We start from the raw sequence: 21,622 nt of genomic DNA, 5'->3' as shown, positions 1-21,622 counted from the left end.
GTATTCATTTTCTCTTATTTTTACAACTTAAGTGCTTCTCTTAATTATTTGAAAATAAAACCATATGCTGCACCCAAAAATGTCTACTGGTCCGGCCGATCAATGGGAACAGGGTTGACCAATAATTTGACGTGGGGATACCAGTGCATCTAGGATACAGGTATTTGGTGATTTAAGGCGATTCGACATCTTTATAGAAAACCAGATGGCTGAAGTGTGTCTCGACATTTTTCAATCAAGCGGAGGTAATATGATTCCTATTTACAAGGACTACATAGTCACTGCCGTGAAGAAAGGAGAGACTATGGATCACACGCTTTTCGTAACTATTTATCCGAATGTGGATAGCGAGTATCCAGATGGTTTTCTGAATGGACTTGAAGTTTTCAGGCTGAATGACTCCGACGGCAACCTTACAGGACCAAATCCTGCATCCTCCCCCTCTACACCACCAGCAATAGCACCAGTCAACCATTGCCAACAATCAAGAATTCGAGTGGTAAGAAAACATTGGCTCATTATTGGTGGGACTGTGATTGGTTTGTTGATAATACTTTCTTTACTGTGTTGCGGTGTTTTTTGGCGGCTGAAAAAGAGACAGTCTGGTTCTCATTATAAATTATTAGCTTGTTGTAGTTGGCTGAATTCTTAGAAAGGAAAGTCCTTGAAGACAAAATCTTCTTCATTGCTGATAAACACATTTTATACAGGTATTTTAGAGTAGTTTTGCATCCATTTTGCTCTTTTTAGTTTAGTAATTTTATGCTTTTAATGCTTATTTTAGTTAATTTGTTAATTTTAGTTTCATTATATTTGATTTTTGGAATTTTAATGTTTTTGATAGTTTTTAATAAGATTTAAAGGCAAAAATGTCCGTATAGAAGAAATTGAAAGTGATTTGGAAGCTTAAAGCAGTGTGAAAAAAATGAAGAAAATTGCCAAAAGAAGAAGACCAACCGAGATTTTCAAGGGCTTCAACATGCCCCGTGTTGAAGGTCATGTGAAGAAAAGAGTCAGGCAGCAGGAATCCACATGAGGTATATAAATTTAACTCTGGGTCGTGTAGACAGAGATTTTGGAACAAAATACACCGAAACTTTTAAGGACTTCAACATGCCCTGTGTAGCTAGTCGTGCAGAATCTAAAGGCTCCTCCTCCTTCGAATCAACATAAGGCATGTGGAAAATAACTTAAATCAACATGAGGCATGTAGGATGGCGCTTGCAGATTTACTAATATGGAAAAATTTTTTCTTTTCACACATTTTGTCTTTATCCATTTAGAGACTTATTTTTTAGGGTAAACCTTGAGGGGATATATAAGCATTATATTCTCATTTTTACCATAAGGAGAAAGAGAAAAAAAGGAACCACGCCATTTTTGGAGGAAGAACACCTGCAGAGTAACGTTTTCAACTTCCATTTTCAGAGATTTAGATTTTCTTTTCTGGATTCTTTTATTTTTATTCTTATTTTTACATTTTCTTGCTCTATTTTATATTTTTTACTTGTAAATATAAGTATGAGTGAGTAGATACATAAGATTTCAGAGTTGGTTGTAATGATTTAAGTTTTATTTGTGGATTTGGGTGGTTTTAATCAAATTTTAGTATATATAAGTTTTGATTCTTATCTTGTGTGTTTATTTACATACCCATTCTTTGGTACCCTTTGGGTTTTATTCTTAATCTTAGATTGAAGAACCGAGAGGTGAAAATCTATGATAAATAATCAAGATAATGAACTTAATTACCTAGTGTTAGAAATAAACTAGTGGGTTAAGAGGAATTTCAAGTTGATTAAAGTACTTAAAGGGTTTTGGGTAATTAAACATCACATGAGAATAGAGTTTAGTTTCCTTTAAAACACTCTTTAGTTTGCTTAAAAGAGAAATTAAAGGAAATCAGAATCAACTTCCTTCAAACTTGTATTTCCCTTAATCTTGGTTTTGCCTATCTAAATCCCAATGAAATTTACTTCATGAACCTCAACTCTACAATCAATTTTTATCATTAATTAATTAAATCTTTAATTACTTGCTGAAATTTTAGCAAATTAGTATAGTGCTTAGAATTTTAATTGCTTAATTCATTATAATTTCCTTATTTTTCTAATTTAATTTGCTGCATCTCTTACTCTATTTTTGGCACAAATTATTGATAGCTCAAATAATCGTGACTTTTATAGTTTGGTACTTAAACAACAAATCTCTGTGGGATGATATCTTTTCTTTACTACTTGAATGACCCGTATACTTGCGAAGTACGCGTCAATTGCCCAAAGAATTATATCGACACTTTTCACTAGATGAAATTAAGGCTACAACAAACAATTTCCATGAGAGCTTGATCATTGGTGTAGGTGGTTTTGGCAAAGTTTACAGAGGTGAAATTAATGATGAAGCCATGATAGTTGCAATCAAACGTTTATATCAAGGGTCCAAATAGATCATCCATGAATTCAGAACAGAGAGTGAATCGCTATACTAGCTCTGCCATGTCCATCTTGTCTCTTTGATTGGTTTCTCCAATGATGAAGGGGAAATGTGTCACACCCTACTCCTCGTAAGATGTAACATGTTCCCGTAGTACACCTAATGAATTACCGTACTTCACCTACCGGTAACCCATTAAATATACTACAAGGGATTTTAAAATAATTTTCGTTCATTTTGGAATTGGTGGGTAAAAATTTTTTTCAGATATTAAAAACCTTTATTTAAAGTCCAAACATAAATCAAATTTTTGGATATTTAAAATCTCCGCAATTTTTACAAAAATTTGTGAGTCACGTCTGTATTTTGAGAAAACAGTTCTTCAAAACCTGAAAATAAAAACACTCCCAATATTTTTCTCAATCACAACTTCATTTGCAACCACCAAACTTCAAATCAACAACAATGGCAACACTTCAACTCAAAATCCAAATTTCTAATCAAAAATTAATAACTCAAAACATTTCATAAACTCATGCACATTGCATTTTAAATATTTAATTTACATTCACTATTAAATTTACAAACACAAAATCTTAAGAATAATATTATTACAATTTTATCTGTACAACTGCTCAAACTACAGAGATACATATGCATACCATCATATTTACATCAAACTAAACTACTAGGGTATAGACAATACCCGTATAGAAATTCTTTAACCGTGCTCCTCTCTGACTGTAGCAGCTCACTCTATTGCTATGTCCTTTTCTCTATCTGCGACAGCAAGTTAAAGCTATCGCTGAGTATATAAATACTCAGTGATGAACAATAAAACATAAAATGCAAAATATAAAACATTTATAAACAAGTCATCATTCAAAAATCTCATAATCGCATTTCACAAATTTTTTCTCAAATCACATTTATAACAAATCATAATTTTCAAAACTTAATATAGCACAACTTGGTCAAACAATTTAATAAACATAGTTTTGCCAAACAATAACACAACTTAGGCCATGACACAAAATTTTCGAACATGCCGTGTGTACATCACGACAAGGCAAACACCCTCACTAATCGAAATCAATGAGAGAAGTGGCTAGCTAGCTAATGAGTACTCATCCAAACTCGCCCCTCAGACTGGGAAGCCAGAGAGGGAGGAAATTGATCAAATATCAAACTCACCCTACAAGTGGATGAGGAACATATTAATATTGCCATGCCAAGTGTGAATTAAAACGATTTAAAAATATAATGTTCAATTATAATTGATGCAACAATTAAACAAGCTTCATTTCAAATCTCCATTTCCACAGTAGGCAACACACAAATTCTCAAATAAAATTCCAAAGCCATAACTAAATTCAAAACCATATTGTTCAAATATTCCTTACAAATCAATAAATAATTTTTATTTCAAATTTTCATTGTAAAATAGGCAACACAATATTTTCAAAATTCATAATGAATAAAACATATTCACAATGTATAACAAATCAATTTCCATTATGAAAACTATAATTTAAAAATTTTTGTGCACAAACTTCAAACGAGTCGCCTGTTGGCCTCGACTCGACTCCTCGGGTTCTGTCCCGGTATTCTTTTCCACTAAAACACGCAATTTTACAATGTTTCAGTTCTAGAACTTAAAATAAATCCAAAATAAACTTAGCTTCACATTTACCTAGCTCTAACGTGTTAAATTCGACGTTCTTTAAATTTTGTGTTTCGGGTTACTATTCACTGCACTATTCAAGTCAAATAGTTGACTTTCTAAGGCTTAATAGGTATGGGAACTCCAACTTCACCCACATACCACATTTTGGTCACCAAACTTGTTGGTTTTGGTCATTTTCTCAAAGCTTAGGTCATTTTGGCAAAATTGCCAATTTTCGGTTTTGGTGCTCTGAAGTTGCACTGTTCCATTGGTCGATCTACTGTTAGAATTTGATAAAACTTCCTTCATAGAAAATGTTCCTTATTGTCTTAAGTGTATTCTCATTTTTGGATCACCTCAATCGGAGTTTTGTAGCTCAAGTTATGGCAAAAAAAAATTACTGTTCACGTGCACTGTTCATGCTGAGATTTTGGGTTCTGGCAGATTTTGATCCAACTTTGGTCAGTAATTTGATCAAGTTAAGTTCATAATTTGGTCTAACTTTCTTCATATGAAATGTTCTACTATGTCTTAGGTTTCCATCGGTTCAAGAATCGCCTAAATCCGAGTTTTCTAGAGAGAGTTATAGCCATCCAAACATTACTGCTCAAATGGAAATTCTGCAATTTTCAGGTACAGTAGTTTAACTTTTCTCAATGATTTTGAATGGGTTAATGGCATAATTTGGGTTAGTATTCTTCATGAAAGTTTTAGATCTATATCTTATCTAATTACGGTTAAAATTTCAGGTCAATTTGACCTACCTAGCTCGAGTTATGACCAAATGAACAGTTACTATTCATTTGGTCAGTTTGGTGCAGTGGCAGCCTGCTCTCATTTCACTTTGGTCAATTGTTTCACTAAGTTTTGGTCAGTTTTTGGGCATGGTTCCTTAATGAAAATTGTGCCATTTTATGTCTATTTTCATCCCCAATTGGTGGCATATCAATTGGACTTGTAAAATTTGAGTTTTGGTCCTTCAAAGTTGGTTTGGTCATGCTGCAATTGACCTACGAATTTGTCTTCCATTCTAACAATTCCCATACATTTCCCTTGGTCATTATTGACCATTTTTCAGTCCACAATTGGTCAAAGATATCATTTATGCATTTCTCCAAAATTTGGTTCACAAACCCTAAGTCCCAAAACCCTAACTCACTAAGTTGTTTCATTTAACCAATTCAATGCCTATATACATGCTTCTATAACTCTATCAAGCTCATATACACCTTTAACTCCATCAAATTCATGCACACACATCAAACCCTAGCTGGATGAATTTTGCTTTAATCCTCCAACAATTAATTTATTTTCATTTTAAGCATAATTCTAAGTTAATTGAACTATAAACATAATTAATTCAACTAGAATTTCAAGTTTAGCTTACTAACCTTTCTTTGAATTTTCAATCTTCAAATCTTTCACTTTCTCTCAATTTTCTTCAATTCTTCTCCTTCTAATCTTCCTTTCAAGACTTGCTTATAATTTTTCTTCAAGAAAATTAAAGGATTTATGTTGGAATTAGTGTTTAGAAAGCTTAAAAATAAGCTTTCATGGAGGAAAATTTAAGAGAGAGAACTTGGGAGAGAGGGAGGCGGCAATGGAAGGGAAGAAGGCCAAAATGACTTTTTTTTTCTTTTAATTTATTAGTTTTATATGTATTTTCACTTAATTGACTTGGTCAATTATGGTAGGAAAATCAAAATTATTTTTGACATCATGATGATGTCATAAAGGTGATGTAATTAAACTTTTTAAATTTTCTTTTTCTTTTCTTTTCCTTTTTATGCATATTTATCTTATGAAAGACCAAAATATCTAATTAATTGAATTTATTAATTATACTATTTATAGCATCATGCATGATGTCATCTTCCTACACTTTTTCATTTTCCTTCATTTTCCTTTTTTTTTTCTATTAGTTCTTTAATTTAATTCTCGATTCCGAAATTTTCTTTTGTCCAATTTTATTTGTGATTAGGTCGAGTCGACTCTCGGGGTCAATTGACCAAGCGCCCCTCGCAAGTTCATCCGGGTTTGCAATTAATTCCATATTTCTTAGGCTCGACCTAATTATTTGGTAGCTTAACAGTTCTTTTTCGTGATTTTCTCTTTTCCTTTGTGTTTATAAGGGTCCTAAGGACATGGCGTCACTTTTTTGTTCGAAATTTGAGTTTAAAATGACTTGATCGTTCGTTCAGGAGGTCACTCATCGCTGTGACTCTCGGCTCGTTTAACCTCTTATGTTCTGTTTTTCTTATTTATAGTTAACTAATTAAACATTACTAATTATTTGTGTTTATGGCTTCTCAAGTTGTCTTAAGTGTGGCCCTAATCCCAATAATTGTCCGGACCGACACCGGTCACCGGAATAGTGAAATATACCAGGCTATACAAATAGGGGTGTTACAATTCTTCCCCCCTTAAAATAATTTCGTCCTCAAAATTGTGTTCACTATCTGCCCTCAATAGTCATACATATTGCTTTCTCGTGTTTTTCTCACATTTCTGCGTAGCTTCATAATCGGAATAATGGTCCGTAACACTTTAACCAACACTATTTACTCATCAATTGCTTACCTCGTGTGCCAAGTTTCTTATGAGCTTCTGTCATAAGTTAGATTCAATTTCATTCCAATTTTAGAGGGAAACAAATCTGTGTGCTAGTGGATCCGCTTTTCTAGGACCTCTTGTGATCCTATAGGTGAGAACTTAGTTTTACTCTTTTCTTATCAAATCTCTTAATCATTTGATGTAACCTTCAGTTTAGCTTAGAATATTTTAGTCTTTTCTTGCTGTTGTTTTAGCAATTATTTTCTTTGTAGTCTTTTCTTTCTTAGCCATAGGTCCATAACCATTATCTTACCATCTCTATTTATGACCAAGGCCTATGTGCCATTTTGCACTATCTTGTTTGCTTTGATTTAACTTATTTCTTTCTTGATAAAATAGTTCGGAATATCATTACGCATCTTAAGTAAATTTCTTGCCTTGGTGGCAATTCCTCATCTAGTATTTTTCTCATTTCTTACTGTTCTATTTAATTTTATCTATCGATATTCTATAGCTTATTTTGAACTAATGTGTAGTCATTATTTTCTTTTGTACTGAACTATAACCTTTCAATATTCTAACTTTAGAGTTTTAAATCCCGGGTTAGGATTTTCAAACTTCTTTCCAATAAGAAAACTTTATCTTATCATAACTGTACCAAAACAGATGCCATTTGCAACTATTCTTATTCTTGTGTACTATTGGGTAGTATGTAGCTCTACACAATAAATCCCAAGTCAGTACTATAATCTGCAGCTTACAGCACAAACATCAAGAATATTGCATAGTTACTACGATACATCCCAATAGAATAAACTTCCCTATATCTTATTTCTTTTAAATTCACTAATATCTTAAACTTATGTTGATTATGGTACCCACTGACATCTATCAGCAGTAATACCCTTGCCCGCATCTAAGGTAGTTATATTACTATAACTTACTTTTAGGTTCTCTTTCCTTACATAATTAGGCTTACTAATTAATTTTACAAATTCTTGTGTGCTAGCAAATACCTTTCACTGACAAACTCTTCCAAAATTAATTTTTAAAAGACTAGTCACTAACATATCAAAATTGATTTTTTTTTTTATATATATTCATATCTTAGTCAAAAATCGAGAAAATACCAGGAACCATGTCAAAAGTTTCATCCTCATTCCTCTGTCGCATAGTGTATACTCTCACTGGAGCATTACCTTGTCCTGGTTGATTTACAATATTCTGACTTCCAAGCATACTACCCCTACCTCTGCCTCCGCCTCTACCAACTGCTGGTGAACTCTTTGGGGTAGAAACTTGAGCTGATCCTTTTAACGTGGTAAATGATCCATAACGGCGTGGACTTACGCAATCCTTAGCAAAATGACCAGTCCCTCCACAATTGAAACATGCTCCTATAGCTCTATAACATACTCCACTATGTGGTTTACCACAAGTCTCACAAAGTCGATCCGACAGCGTTTTTCTGCGCGTCTGTTGAGTTTGCCGATCGGATTGGGGTGGTTTCTGTCCAGAAGATCCATCTCTACCTGATTTGCGCGAGCTAGACCCTCTAAAATGTTTTCTTTTCCCAGAGCCACTCTCAGTAGCTTGGCCAGTAACCTTTTCAGTTTTCTCTTTCTCTTGTGTACTCTTTTTCACTGCCCATTCTGATTCTATCCTTTCCAGTTCCAGGGCTTGTGAAATCAATTCAGAAAAATTCTGGTGTCGGAACCCCACCACTTGCATTCTCAAGCTAGGCCTCAACCCAGCCTCAAATCTCTTACACCGGTCTCTGGGGGCGGTGACTAAGCTTCCAGCATAATGGCTTAGCCTTGAAAAATCCCGCTCATATTCTGCTACAGTTCTATCACCTTGCTTTAAACTTAAAAACTCTTGCAGCTTCATGTCTACATAAGTATTGGGGACCCACTTTTGTCGAAATTCCCTTAAAAAGTCTGCCCATGTGAGGGTGGTGTATGCATCAGTAGGGGATGGTCTTCCACCACTCATATGCATCTCAGTGCGTATGATAATCTTGAATATTCAAACTTCAACTCTTGACTGCTGTAGTTTTCTGAAAACCAGTTCCATCCTCTCTAACTACTGTTCTGCTTCCAGTGTATCTACTGTTCCTTTGAATTCTATAGCCCCAAATTTCATTAACTTCTCATATTGCCGAGCCGGTGACTGTGGTTGTGCAACCGATGCTTGTGTCTGTGTTTGAGGCGGCACATTCCCCGCCATTTGTTGAAAGAACGCGACCATCTGTTGCAACCGAAAGCGAGGACTGCGGTGCTTGAGGAGGAGCTAGAGTGGCTGACCCACTCACATTCTGGAGTACTGGGACTTCTCCTTGGGCCTCAGCCTCAACAGATTGCTCTACGGAATGATCTGCCTCTTTCATTCCATTTTCTAGAAATTTTCTACTCTCTAATAACAAACACAAGGAGGTTGACCTCCATTAGCGCATATTCATGATGTAAATATGTCATATATATCAACATTTGGCGATTGTATTTCTTGACAAAATATTTCAAATTCACAGTTCAAAATTTATTTTAAAACCTTTGCTCTGATACCACTAAACATGTCACACCCTACTCCTCGTAAGATGTAACATGTTTCCGTAGTACACCTAATGAATTACCGTACTTCACCTACCGGTAACCCATTAAATATACTACAAGGGATTTTAAAACAATTTTCGTTCATTTTGGAATTGGTGGGTAAAAATTTTTTTCAGATATTAAAAACCTTTATTTAAAGTCCAAACATAAATCAAATTTTTGGATATTTAAAATCTCATAATTTTACAAAAATTTGTGAGTGCCATCTGTATTTTGAGAAAACAGTTCTTCAAAACCTGAAAATAAAAACACTCCCAATATTTTTCTCAATCACAACTTCATTTGCAACCACCAAACTTCAAATCAACAACAATGGCAACACTTCAACTCAAAATCCAAATTTCTAATCAAAAATTAATAACTCAAAACATTTCATAAACTCATGCACATTGCATTTTAAATATTTAATTTACATTCACTATTAAATTTACAAACACAAAATCTTAAGAATAATATTATTACAATTTTATCTGTACAACTGCTCAAACTACAGAGATACATATGCATACCATCATATTTACATCAAACTAAACTACTAGGGTATAGACAATACCCGTATAGAAATTCTTCAACCGTGCTCCTCTCTGACTGTAGCAGCTCACTCTATTGCTATGTCCTTTTCTCTATCTGCGACAGCAAGTTAAAGCTATCGCTGAGTATATAAATAAATACTCAGTGGTGCACAATAAAGCATAAAATGCAAAATATAAAACATTTATGAACAAGTCATCATTCAAAAATCTCATGATCGCATTTCACAAATTTTTTCTCAAATCACATTTATAACAAATCATAATTTTCAAAACTTAATATAGCACAACTTGGTCAAACAATTTAATAAACATAGTGTTGCCAAACAATAACACAACTTAGGCCATGACACAAAATTTCTGAACATGCCGTGTGTACATCACGACAAGGCAAACACCCTCACTAATCGAAATCAATGAGGGAAGTGGCTAGCTAGCTAATGAGTACTCATTCAAACTCGCCCCTCAGACTGGGAAGCCAGAGAGGGAGGAAATTGATCAAATATCAAACTCACCCCACAAGTGGATGAGGAACATATTAATATTGCCATGCCAAGTGTGAATTAAAACGATTTAAAAATATAATGTTCAATTATAATTGATGCAACAATTAAACAAGCTTCATTTCAAATCTCCATTTCCACAGTAGGCAACACACAAATTCTCAAATAAAATTCCAAAGCCATAACTAAATTCAAAACCATATTGTTCAAATATTCCTTACAAATCAATAAATAATTTTTATTTCAAATTTCCATTGTAAAATAGGCAACACAACATTTTCAAAATTCATAATGAATAAAACATATTCACAATGTATAACAAATCAATTTCCATTATGAAAACTATAATTTAAAAATTTTTGTGCACAAACCTCAAACGAGTCGCCTGTTGGCCTCGACTCGACTCCTCGGGTTCTGTCCCGGTATTCTTTTCCACTGAAACACGCAATTTTACAATGTTTCAGTACTAGAACTTAAAATAAATCCAAAATAAACTTAGCTTCACATTTACCTAGCTCTAACGTGTTAAATTCGACGTTCTTTAAATTTTGTGTTTCGGGTTACTATTCACTGCACTATTCAAGTCAAATAGTTGACTTTCTAAGGCTTAATAGGTATGGGAACTCCAACTTCACCCACATACCACATTTTGGTCACCAAACTTGTTGGTTTTGGTCATTTTCTCAAAGCTTAGGTCATTTTGGCAAAATTGCCAATTTTCGGTTTTGGTGCTCCGAAGTTGTACTGTTCCATTGGTCGATCTACTGTTGGAATTTGATAAAACTTCCTTCATAGAAAATGTTTCTTATTGTCTTAAGTGTATTCTCATTTTTGTATCACCTCAATCGGAGTTTTGTAGCTCAAGTTATGGCCAAAATAAAATTATTGTTCACGTGCACTGTTCATGCTGAGATTTTGGGTTTTGGCAGATTTTGATCCAACTTTGGTCAGTAATTTGATCAAGTTAAGTTCATAATTTGGTCTAACTTTCCTCATATGAAATGTTCTACTATGTCTTAGGTTTCCATCGGTTCAAGAATCGCCTAAATCCGAGTTTTCTAGAGAGAGTTATAGCCATCCAAACATTACTGCTCAAATGGAAATTCTGCAATTTGCAAGTACAGTAGTTTAACTTTTCTCAATGATTTTGAATGGGTTAATGGCATAATTTGGGTTGGTGTTCTTCATGAAAGTTTTATATCTATATCTTATCTAATTATGGTTAAAATTTCAGGTCAATTTGACCTACCTAGCTCGAGTTATGACCAAATGAACAGTTTACTGTTCATTTGAGTCGATTTAATGCGATGTGACTGCTCTCATTTCAATTTGGTCAATTGTTTCACTAAGTTTTGGTCAGTTTTTGGGCATGGTTCCTTAATGAAAATTGTGCCATTTTATGTCTATTTTCATCCCCAATTGGTGGCATATCAATTGGACTTGTAAAATTTGAGTTTTGGTCCTTCAAAGTTGGTTTTGACCTACGAATTTGTCTTCCATTCTAACAATTCCCATACATTTCCCTTGGTCATTATTGACCATTTTTCAGTCCACAATTGGTCAAAGATATCATTTATGCATTTCTCCAAAATTTGGTTCACAAACCCTAAGTCCCAAAACCCTAACTCACTAAGTTGTTTCATTTAACCAATTCAATGCCTATATACATGCTTCTATAACTCTATCAAGCTCATATACACCTTTAACTCCATCAAATTCATGCACACACATCAAACCCTAGCTGGATGAATTTTGCTTTAATCCTCCAACAATTAATTTATTTTCATTTTAAGCATAATTCTAAGTTAATTGAACTATAAACACAATTAATTCAACTAGAATTTCAAGTTTAGCTTACTAACCTTTCTTTGAATTTTTAATCTTCAAATCTTTCACTTTCTCTCAATTTTCTTCAATTCTTCTCCTTCTAATCTTCCTTTCAAGACTTGCTTATAATTTTTCTTCAAGAAAATTAAAGGATTTATGTTGGAATTAGTGTTTAGAAAGCTTAAAAAAAAGCTTTCATGGAGGAAAATTTAAGAGAGAGAACTTGGGAGAGAGGGAGGCGGCAATGGAAGGGAAGAAGGCCAAAATGACTTTTTTTTCTTTTAATTTATTAGTTTTATATGTATTTTCACTTAATTGACTTGGTCAATTATGGTAGGAAAATCAAAATTATTTTTGACATCATGATGATGTCATAAAGGTGATGTAATTAAACTTTTTTAAATTTTCTTTTTCTTTTCTTTTCCTTTTTATGCATATTTATCTTATGAAAGACCAAAATATCTAATTAATTGAATTTATTAATTATACTATTTATAGCATCATGCATGATGTCATCTTCCTACACTTTTTCATTTTCCTTCATTTTCCTTTTTTTTTTTTCTATTAGTTCTTTAATTTAATTCTCGATTTCGAAATTTTCTTTTGTCTAATTTTCTTTTCGATGAGTCATCTCTCGGGGTCAATTGACCAAATTGCCCCTCGCCGGTTTATCCCGGTTTGCAATTAATTCCATATTTCTTCCGGCTCCCTGACCTAATTATTTGACTGGCTTAATAGTTCTTTTTCGTGATTTTCTCTTGTTCACTGTGTTTATAAGGGTCCTAAGGAGCGCAGCGTCACTTTTTACGGTTCCAAATTTGAGTTTAAAACGACTTGCGATCGTTCAGGAAGTCACTCATCATTTGTGACTCTCAGCTCGTTTAACCTCTTATGTTCTGTTTTTCTTATTTATAGTTAACTAATTAAACATTACTAATTATTTGTGTTTATGGCTTCTCAAGTTGTCTTAAGTGTGGCCCTAATCCCAATAATTGTCCGGATCGACACCTGTCACCGGAACAGTGAAATATACCAGGCTATACAAATAGGGGTGTTACAAAATGATCCTCGTGTATGAATACATGATCAAGGGGACTCTCCAAAAACATTTGTATGAAACTAACAATGATCCATTTCCATGGAAGCAAAGGCTTGATATTTGCATTGGTGCTGCTCGTGGATTGCATTACCTCTATGCTAGTGCCACTCATATTACTGCTGTAGGAGGGGGGCGTGAGGCAAAATATCATCCACTAGAATTATATAAAATGCACCAGGCAATGCCCAGGAAAGATGGTGGAGTCATAATGGTCTCACTTAAGTATCACTTCCTTGGACAGAATTTCCCAGATATGCGCTTCATACAATCCTAATAGAATCAAACCACTGATAAGTACCGTCTTCCCATAATACTACCACAGTACTAAGGATTTATGCCACGAAGACATAGATAGACAGGAGTCACCACCCGGGTAAAAACCGGGACATATTCAATGTTTCTTCCGAGGGTCATGGATGGCAACTTACTCCTTATAGAGTTTTCACAACCGTTATTACCATAGCCCAATGTCTAGGTTCGGGATAGTGACTACGTAAGGAGAAGGTGTTAGGCACCCCTTACGCCTAGTCTAACCTCGTTAATTCGAGTGTCAGTCCTCTACTATTGTTTCTAGAAGTCTTGTTTATTATTCTTTTATTAAACTTTATCCTAAAAAATGTAATTCTAATCCTACACACGCAAGTAATTTACAAAAGGGTTGTTGTTTACACATTATTTTCATGCACAAGTAATTCCTATCTATGGGGTTGCTAATTATTTAAATGATATTTACCATATGACGAAAATTAATTTATTATTGAGAATTTAATTTATAAACAAATTCAATTTCAAATAACCCTACGTTTCTATTTAACCTAATTAATTAATTTTCACCAAGTTACCCTAAGGATAATTGAACTGAGTTAATTATATACATGTGTAATTTATTCTAATATCACATAAGGACCAAACAATCACAACCTAATAAAGATTTCTAACATGCAAATTTATTTTACAATTATCAAGTATTAAATTAAATTTATTTTATATGCCAATGTTAGTTTAACTTACAAACAAGATTAATTTTAATTTACAAACTATTTATTTAAATTAATTACATGCAAACGTCAGTTAAATTAAAAACAAAGTTAATTTTAATTTACCAAATAAAAATCCTATTATTACTATAATTTCATGCCAATGGTTATTCTAGAAATTTAGGATTACTTGCTTGTTAGTAATTACAGTTGCCATTGGGGCAAGTTACCCTTAAAAAAGGGTATTCTCTTCCAGTATGGCAATGATATCCCTGGCTTACTCCTGTTTAGCTCCATGTAAGTTCCACGCAAATGCCCTCTTTGATACTTACCTTAGGGCCACTTACCAATTTTATTTGTAATAAAAAAATAAAGAAACTAAAGAAAATAAAATAAATAAAGAAAATAAGAAAATATTAATAACAATTTACATTGAATTCTAACTCTAGTCTTCTAAAAGTTTAAGATTCCTAATTAGTTACAACTACCTAAGGGTCCACATCTTCTAACATATTCCAAACACTTCATAATAGTTATTGAATTAAAAAAGCATAGAAAAATATATCAAATATCAATTGGAACCCAAGAAAATACAAGAACATGCATAGACGTTCAATTTCCAAATTCTGGCAGATTGACAGTAGCAAAAAATTTGATTTTTGAAAAATAGTTAGACAAGCCTAAAAATCATGAAAAAATTACAGAAGATAGCTAAAAATCATGCAATATCATAAAATTTATAAACCAAACAAAACCCTATCCGAATAGTCTACACAAATAGTAACTTTTTCCAGTAATAGAATCGCACTACTTTTTTGTAAAATTCATAACTCACCAACCATAACAGATATGAATGCGAAACTAATTGAAAAAGATTCACAAGATTCCAAACTTAATTTTAGACACCAGATTTACACAAAAATATTAAGAAACAAGGGAGATATGGGCTCTACAAGTCGGGTATCCTGCAAATCGGATTTTACAAGAACCCTAACTTCAAACAGTCATAACTTATAAAATATTAAAGCTTTTTTAGTGATTCTTAAGCCTAAAATTAATAGAGTTTCGTGTCGAATATGAATATAATTTTTACAAATTTTTTACAGATTCAGAAAATAATGAAAAATAATAAAAATATGAGAGATAGAAAACTGAACATGTGCAGAGTTGTGTATCCCCTCAAATTAAACATGATTACATGATCTATATGAATATATAAAATAAATTAAAAACAGGGAACATAGAATTAAACATTACATGGCATAGATCTTGAAAAGAAAATTAAAAAAACTAACCTCTAAGAAATATCACTAGAAAGAAAGAAAAACTAAAAGAATTTTGGTTATTCCTCTCTTTAATTTTTTTTCTTTTTATTTATTTATTTATTTATCTTTTTTGTCTTCTCCTCCTCTCCTTTTTTTTTCTTTCTTTTTGAGGGTATTTATAGGGTTTTGGGAGAGAGGTGTGATAGGATTTGGAGTCCTAGGGTGATAAAATTCAAATAACTTAAACAACTAGGATTCTGAAATTTGGGTGAGACTGAGATATGGATGAGGTGTTTCAACCAATAGGAAAAGAAGGGAAAGGGAAGGCACCAATACGGAGTGAGAAAAAGGTGTGGTAGGGTTTAAAATCCTAGTGTGATAAGGTTCAGATAACTTAAACAACTGGGATTGAGGAATTTGGGTGAGACTGGGATATGGGTAAGGTGTTCCAACCAATAGGAAGAGAGAGAAAGGGGGTGGCACCAATAGGGAGTGAGGAAGAGAATAGGGCCAAGGGGAAGAGAGAGTTTGTGTGGGAGAGTGATAGAGAAAAAGATATTTTCTTTATTTTAATTTTCAAAACATAAATTAAATGGGTCATATTTAAAATTCCTAACTAGGTTTTCTTAAGCCCATAGGGCTCAATTAAGCTTAATTAGGTACATTTAAAAACTACCCATATTAAATTTAAACAAAACAAAATTTTATTTAAATTTAATTAAATTCATTTCCCAAAAAAACACATTATTAATTTTTTTTTTCAAGATCATGCCACGGAATTAATAATTCAGCTCCATGCCTCCAATTACATCTTACAGTCATATAATTTTTCATCATCGGGTTTCTCACAGCCTCAATACACATACTCATGACAAAATAAGAGTCTACGACTACGCATGGTTCTTGGGGATCTGAACCGAACTGAAGAATCGAATTGAAATTGAAAAAGAACCGTCATTGTAGAAATGAATCGAACCAAGAAGTTATTTTACTATTTTGGTTTGATTTTGATTCTTAATCAAGAACCAAACCAAAATTGGACCGAAACCGAACAAAAAAACCAATTTTGTACATATGTATTTTTCATATATTTTAGATATATTACATAGTTTCAATAAAATTATATATATATTATACAATTAAGATGATTGTATATATAACTTAATTTGTTTTTAGTTATAAGAATATATATGTAACCCAATATACCTTTTATTATTTTTAATTATAAATACATTAAATCATTTTATAGTCATTCATTATCTTATTAAATCACATTTTTATCATGTAGTATACTTTCTTGTTAAAAATTATATAATTTAAAAATATGTTTAAGACAATAGAATATATTTATTAAGATATATGTTATGAAGTGACTTAATTTATGCACGTGTTGTTTCATGTGATTGAATTATGACCTACTAATAATGTTAGTGGTAGGATCCAAAATAAAATATTTTATGAGGTATGTGATCATAGTAGAGAGTATGAGCCAAAATAATATTTAAGAGTCAGCGTTAATAATTAAATTCACTAAGTTTAATATAACATTAGTTATCTTATTTTAATTTGAAAAAGTTTTAATTATAATTTACAAAATTTTTATAAACGACATTTACTATATTAAAATTAAATTTATTTTTAATACTTATTATTTTGAATTAAAATTTAAATTAGTAAAAGTTATATATGTCCAACAAAATTTTAACTTTAAATAGTTGAATGAAAATATAATAAAGAATTTCTCTAAAGCTAAAAATTGCGTAGTTTTATGCCCTTGGTTTAGGTTATATTAATCTTAACTCATATTATACTAGTTGATTTGTTATTATTTTATAATTTAGATGAAAATATTATATGACTTATTATGTATAAGATCGAGCGCTTACCACCATACTAAAAGTTTAAACTTTTAGCATAGGTGTAACTCTAACCCTTTATAGCGTAGTAACCCAAGCGCCATAGGTCGAAGGAATCTGGGCAGGATGTTGATCTACTGAGTTATCCCCATTTAATGCCAATAATCTACCCCTAGCACCTGCCAAAGATTCAAACCTATTACTTTGGCTGTGATACCAATTGTATGATCAAACACTTAATACCGTGCCAAAAGCTTAAACTTTTAACAGAAACACAACTCTAATCCCTTATAACGTAATAAACTAAATGCTATAGGTCAAAAGAACTTAGGCAGGATGCTGGTCCACTGAGTTATCCCCATTCAGTGCTAACATTATGGATATTTGGTGTTATCTCGTATTTTTATGTGAGAATTGTTAGTTTAATTTAAGTATATATCTTGAGTAAGTTATTATGTTTATGTTACTATATTGATATTTTATTTTGATATAAGTATTATTATTTTAATATTACTGTTATTATTTTTATTGATATTTTAATGTTAGAAACATATAATTGTTTTTGTTATTTTAAAAGGAATACAATAATACTATAATTTTAAGTATAGGAACTAATAACTGAATCGAATCCGAATCAAAACTAGAACTGAAAATAGAATCAAACTGAAATCAAAAGCACTTAGAACTGAACCAAAACTAAAATTTGGTTCCTCTTTTAATTCCAAAAAATGAAAGAACTGAAGTTCAATTCTAATTCTGATTCTTACAAAGAATCGAACAGAAACTGAAACCGAAACCATACAACCCTATTCACCTAGATGATACCAATATTTTGTTTGATGAAAATTGGGTTGCCAAAGTTTTAGATTTTGGATTGTCCAAAATAGGTGTAAACGATACTACAGTTAGTACGCTAGTAAAAGGCACTTGGGGCTATCCAGATCCAGAATATGCTCGACGCAAGTAGTTGATAGAAAAATCTTGTTAGAATTATGACTCAAAATCTTAGTGAAATTTAGAGAGACTTATTTCTAATTTGAGTGAGATAAATAGTACTCGATAGGATTAAGGAATATTTTCTATATTGAGTAGAACTCTTATTTTAGTATTATTTCTAAATTGAGTGGGACTCTTAATTATATTAAAATTGATGGAATTAACATATAAATTGGAGAATGGCGAAAAGGTTATTTGGCTTGGGGGGTGGCTTTGCTCATGTAGGGTGGCTTTATCCATAGAAAGAAGCTTCAGCCGAAAGTGGAGAAAGGACATAGAATTCAAGAGGAAAGAATTCTTGTCTATTGATGAGAGGGCTATTGCCCTTGCAGTTGAAGACACGCTATGTTGAGATGGCATTCCCGTATATATAATCCTATGTTAAGAGAGTGAACCACGTAAATATTGTTATTTTGTGTGTTTTCTTTGTTTTTTTATATTTTACACGCTTCCGCAGTGTACAACAAATCTGATATGTACTCATTTGGTGTGGTGCTGTTTGAAGTGTTGTGTGTCCGAAAACCACTCGATCAAAAATTGGAGCAACAGTGGAATATAGCAAATTGGGCACGAAAATGCATCCAGGGTGGGACAATTCATCAAATAGTTGATCCCTATCTCATGGGAAAGATATCTTCTGATTGTTTTAATAATATCGTGGAGATAGCTGAAAGTTGCGCGCGTGATAATGGGATTGATTGGCCATCCATGCACGATGTTGTGGAAAAGCTCCAGTTTACATTGGAGCTGCAACATGCTGCAGAAGCTGAGAAGAAAGATGATGATTACATCTTTCCGGTGGCATCATTCCGTCCTCCTCAATACATCAATTATACAACATTTGGTGAACCTGAGTTGAAATCAGGTGATGTAGGTGGATCAACCGTTGTGGATACAAATGATACTAGCCTGACCTTTCCAACTCTTGGATCTGGTAGTATAGCCAGCTTATGCCTTCTCTGATACCACCAATCCGGCAAAGTCAAAATAGCTTTCAAGCTGTCTTACGATCTATATATATATATTTTAAATTTGTCTATCAAGGGTCCAATAGCAGTAAGCCTGGGCTACACAACAGAGTAGCTCTTACATCCTTTTTTTTTTTCAAAAGCCCTTCCATCCCTTTTCCCTAACCCCATCCCATCCAATGATTTCACCAATATTTGATGGATCGAGAGACCCAAGACCCACTTCCCCACAAAAAGTAGCTAGCGAGACCACGCTATAGGATGTCCTGTAATTACCATGTGTGCTTCTTGTTTTGGCCAATCTGGGTATGTTGGTTATAGCAAACCTGTAATTTCTAGGTGATCCAAATGTTGCGTAGTTGCTGTTCTTTTACCAAAAATTAAAGTTGATAGAGATTAATCAAGAAACGATGACGCAAAGCAACTTCATATATCAAGCAAATGATAAGAAATTAAGGAAAAGAAAAAAAAGAAACAATTATGGTTTGCCTGTCAATGATAAATTAAAAGTTTTGTGGGTACCTCAAAATGATCGTGCTTGAATTCAATTTCAATGTTATCATATATAGGTCCTTCTTCACACTACATGATGAAATATAAATATTATAGTTCTAAACATAATGAAATTTAAGCATATAAAATATTATGTGATTAAAAAACAAAGTATTTGAATATTGATTAATAAATTTCATTTATAATCACATGATTATTATTACTATTACATGCAATTTTTTTTATTGAAATTAAAGCTTTCAAAAATATGGTTTGCAACTCACAATTTAACCAATAACGGTATATAAAGAAGAAATTTTCAAAAATATTGAAAATTTAATTTAATTTTTCCTTTATCAGCATATATATATTTCTTAGTAATTTTGGGGTAAGGCATGGTCAAAATTAACCCCATTTTCTACCACGTGGTTCGGAAAACAGATGTTTCAAAGAATCAGAAGTTTATAATTAATTAAGAAGTTTCGTGTTTCACGTAAAAGCTAATGAAATTGTATAAACGTGATAGAAAATGAGGTAAGGCAAGCTCTTGATTTTTGGCCTCTTTGGTTGCTTTACTTGAAACAAATAATTTACGATTTAAGTGAGCTGTAGATTCTTTTTCTTTTGATTAGTTGATGTGAAATGTACCTAACACAAACACAAATTAAAATTAAGAAGGTGATGTCAGATGTCAATGTTAAGGCTCAGCATTCTCATCATGACTTAATCAAGGTGTTTGATCAGCCACAAATATATAGAGGGAAAGGGAAGGAAGAAAGCACAGAAGGAACGAAGAAGCAGCAGAAAAGGGGCAGATATATAGTTTGTAGAATGAAATAGAGCCTAAGTATGCTTTCCTAGCAACAAAAGCAAAGCAAATTCACGCAATTGAAGAGTCTGATGTCTTAAACAAGCGGCTAATTGTATGGGCTCGCGATCCACGAAGAGCAGAGATGGACACCTTACCAGCGTTTTCGAGTTTCAATCACAAAACGGCTAAACCGTTAAAGCCTGCTATCATAGTCAGAAAATAAAGCCCAAGCCATTGGCCTCGTAAAACAATTTTTTTTTTATTTGTTTAAAACAATTACTGATGTTCTTTTACTCTCTTTCACTAGCCCTTTTGCTTGTCTCTGTAGGCAACCTATCAATAATTTGGAGCTAAGGAGTATAGCTTATAAAATCTTCGTCACATGCTGATGCTACTCCATCTTTACAACTATTGGTGAATTATTGGTTACCTGGACCATTTTGCTTGAAGTAATGGATTGCACCACGCAAGAGCCCACCATGGGAACTTGGGAAGGATAACGAAAGTGGCCTTTGCTCACAATCCATATGTGGCCTTTGTTCACAATCCATATATGCTAGTATACAAATCCCTGCAATAATAACCTTAGCTAAAAAAGAACCAAATTCATCAAACTTACTGTTCAATGGTGTTGCTTCATCATCTGTTTGCAGCATAAAGTCATGTATGCTGCCTATATCAGTGTTGTACCAACTCCAACAACATCAGCTCTTTCCAGCCATCTCTTGTCCATGGCAGGGTAAATAATGTTGATATTCATGTGAATCTACATGGTTAGCTGTATTTTTATACATTTTTATAGATAACATAGAATTTAATATGGTTCGACCGTAAGATCTACGTTCACGGGTAGGACAATAGAAAAAATTTCTACTATGATGAAAAGATCAATATACAATCATTCAGACTCTCAAACCCTAACTTTAGTATATTTTTTAAATATATTACAACTTTACCAAAATATTACAATATTTATATTGGTCATATAGTAGGGGAGTTGCCCACTATTGATCTCACTTTTTATTTCAATCAAG

General features: G+C 32.8%; 1 long non-coding RNA gene and 1 pseudogene across 1 annotated transcript; both read left to right on the top strand.

Moving 5' to 3' along the window:
• LOC131174692 (receptor-like protein kinase FERONIA) overlaps window positions 1-19,605 on the top strand; it is a 19,739-nt pseudogene extending 134 nt beyond the window's left edge.
• Window positions 19,606-20,296: 691 nt separating this feature from the next.
• Window positions 20,297-21,408, top strand: LOC131174757 (uncharacterized). Its single transcript, XR_009144989.1, has 2 exons — window positions 20,297-20,830; window positions 20,917-21,408. It is a non-coding gene; the product is annotated as an uncharacterized LOC131174757 (long non-coding RNA).
• Window positions 21,409-21,622: the final 214 nt, after the last annotated feature.

This window comes from Hevea brasiliensis, chromosome 16 (genome assembly GCF_030052815.1).
Source record: "Hevea brasiliensis isolate MT/VB/25A 57/8 chromosome 16, ASM3005281v1, whole genome shotgun sequence".
Lineage (NCBI taxonomy): Eukaryota > Viridiplantae > Streptophyta > Magnoliopsida > Malpighiales > Euphorbiaceae > Hevea > Hevea brasiliensis.
This window is presented reverse-complemented; position numbering and strand designations above follow the sequence as displayed.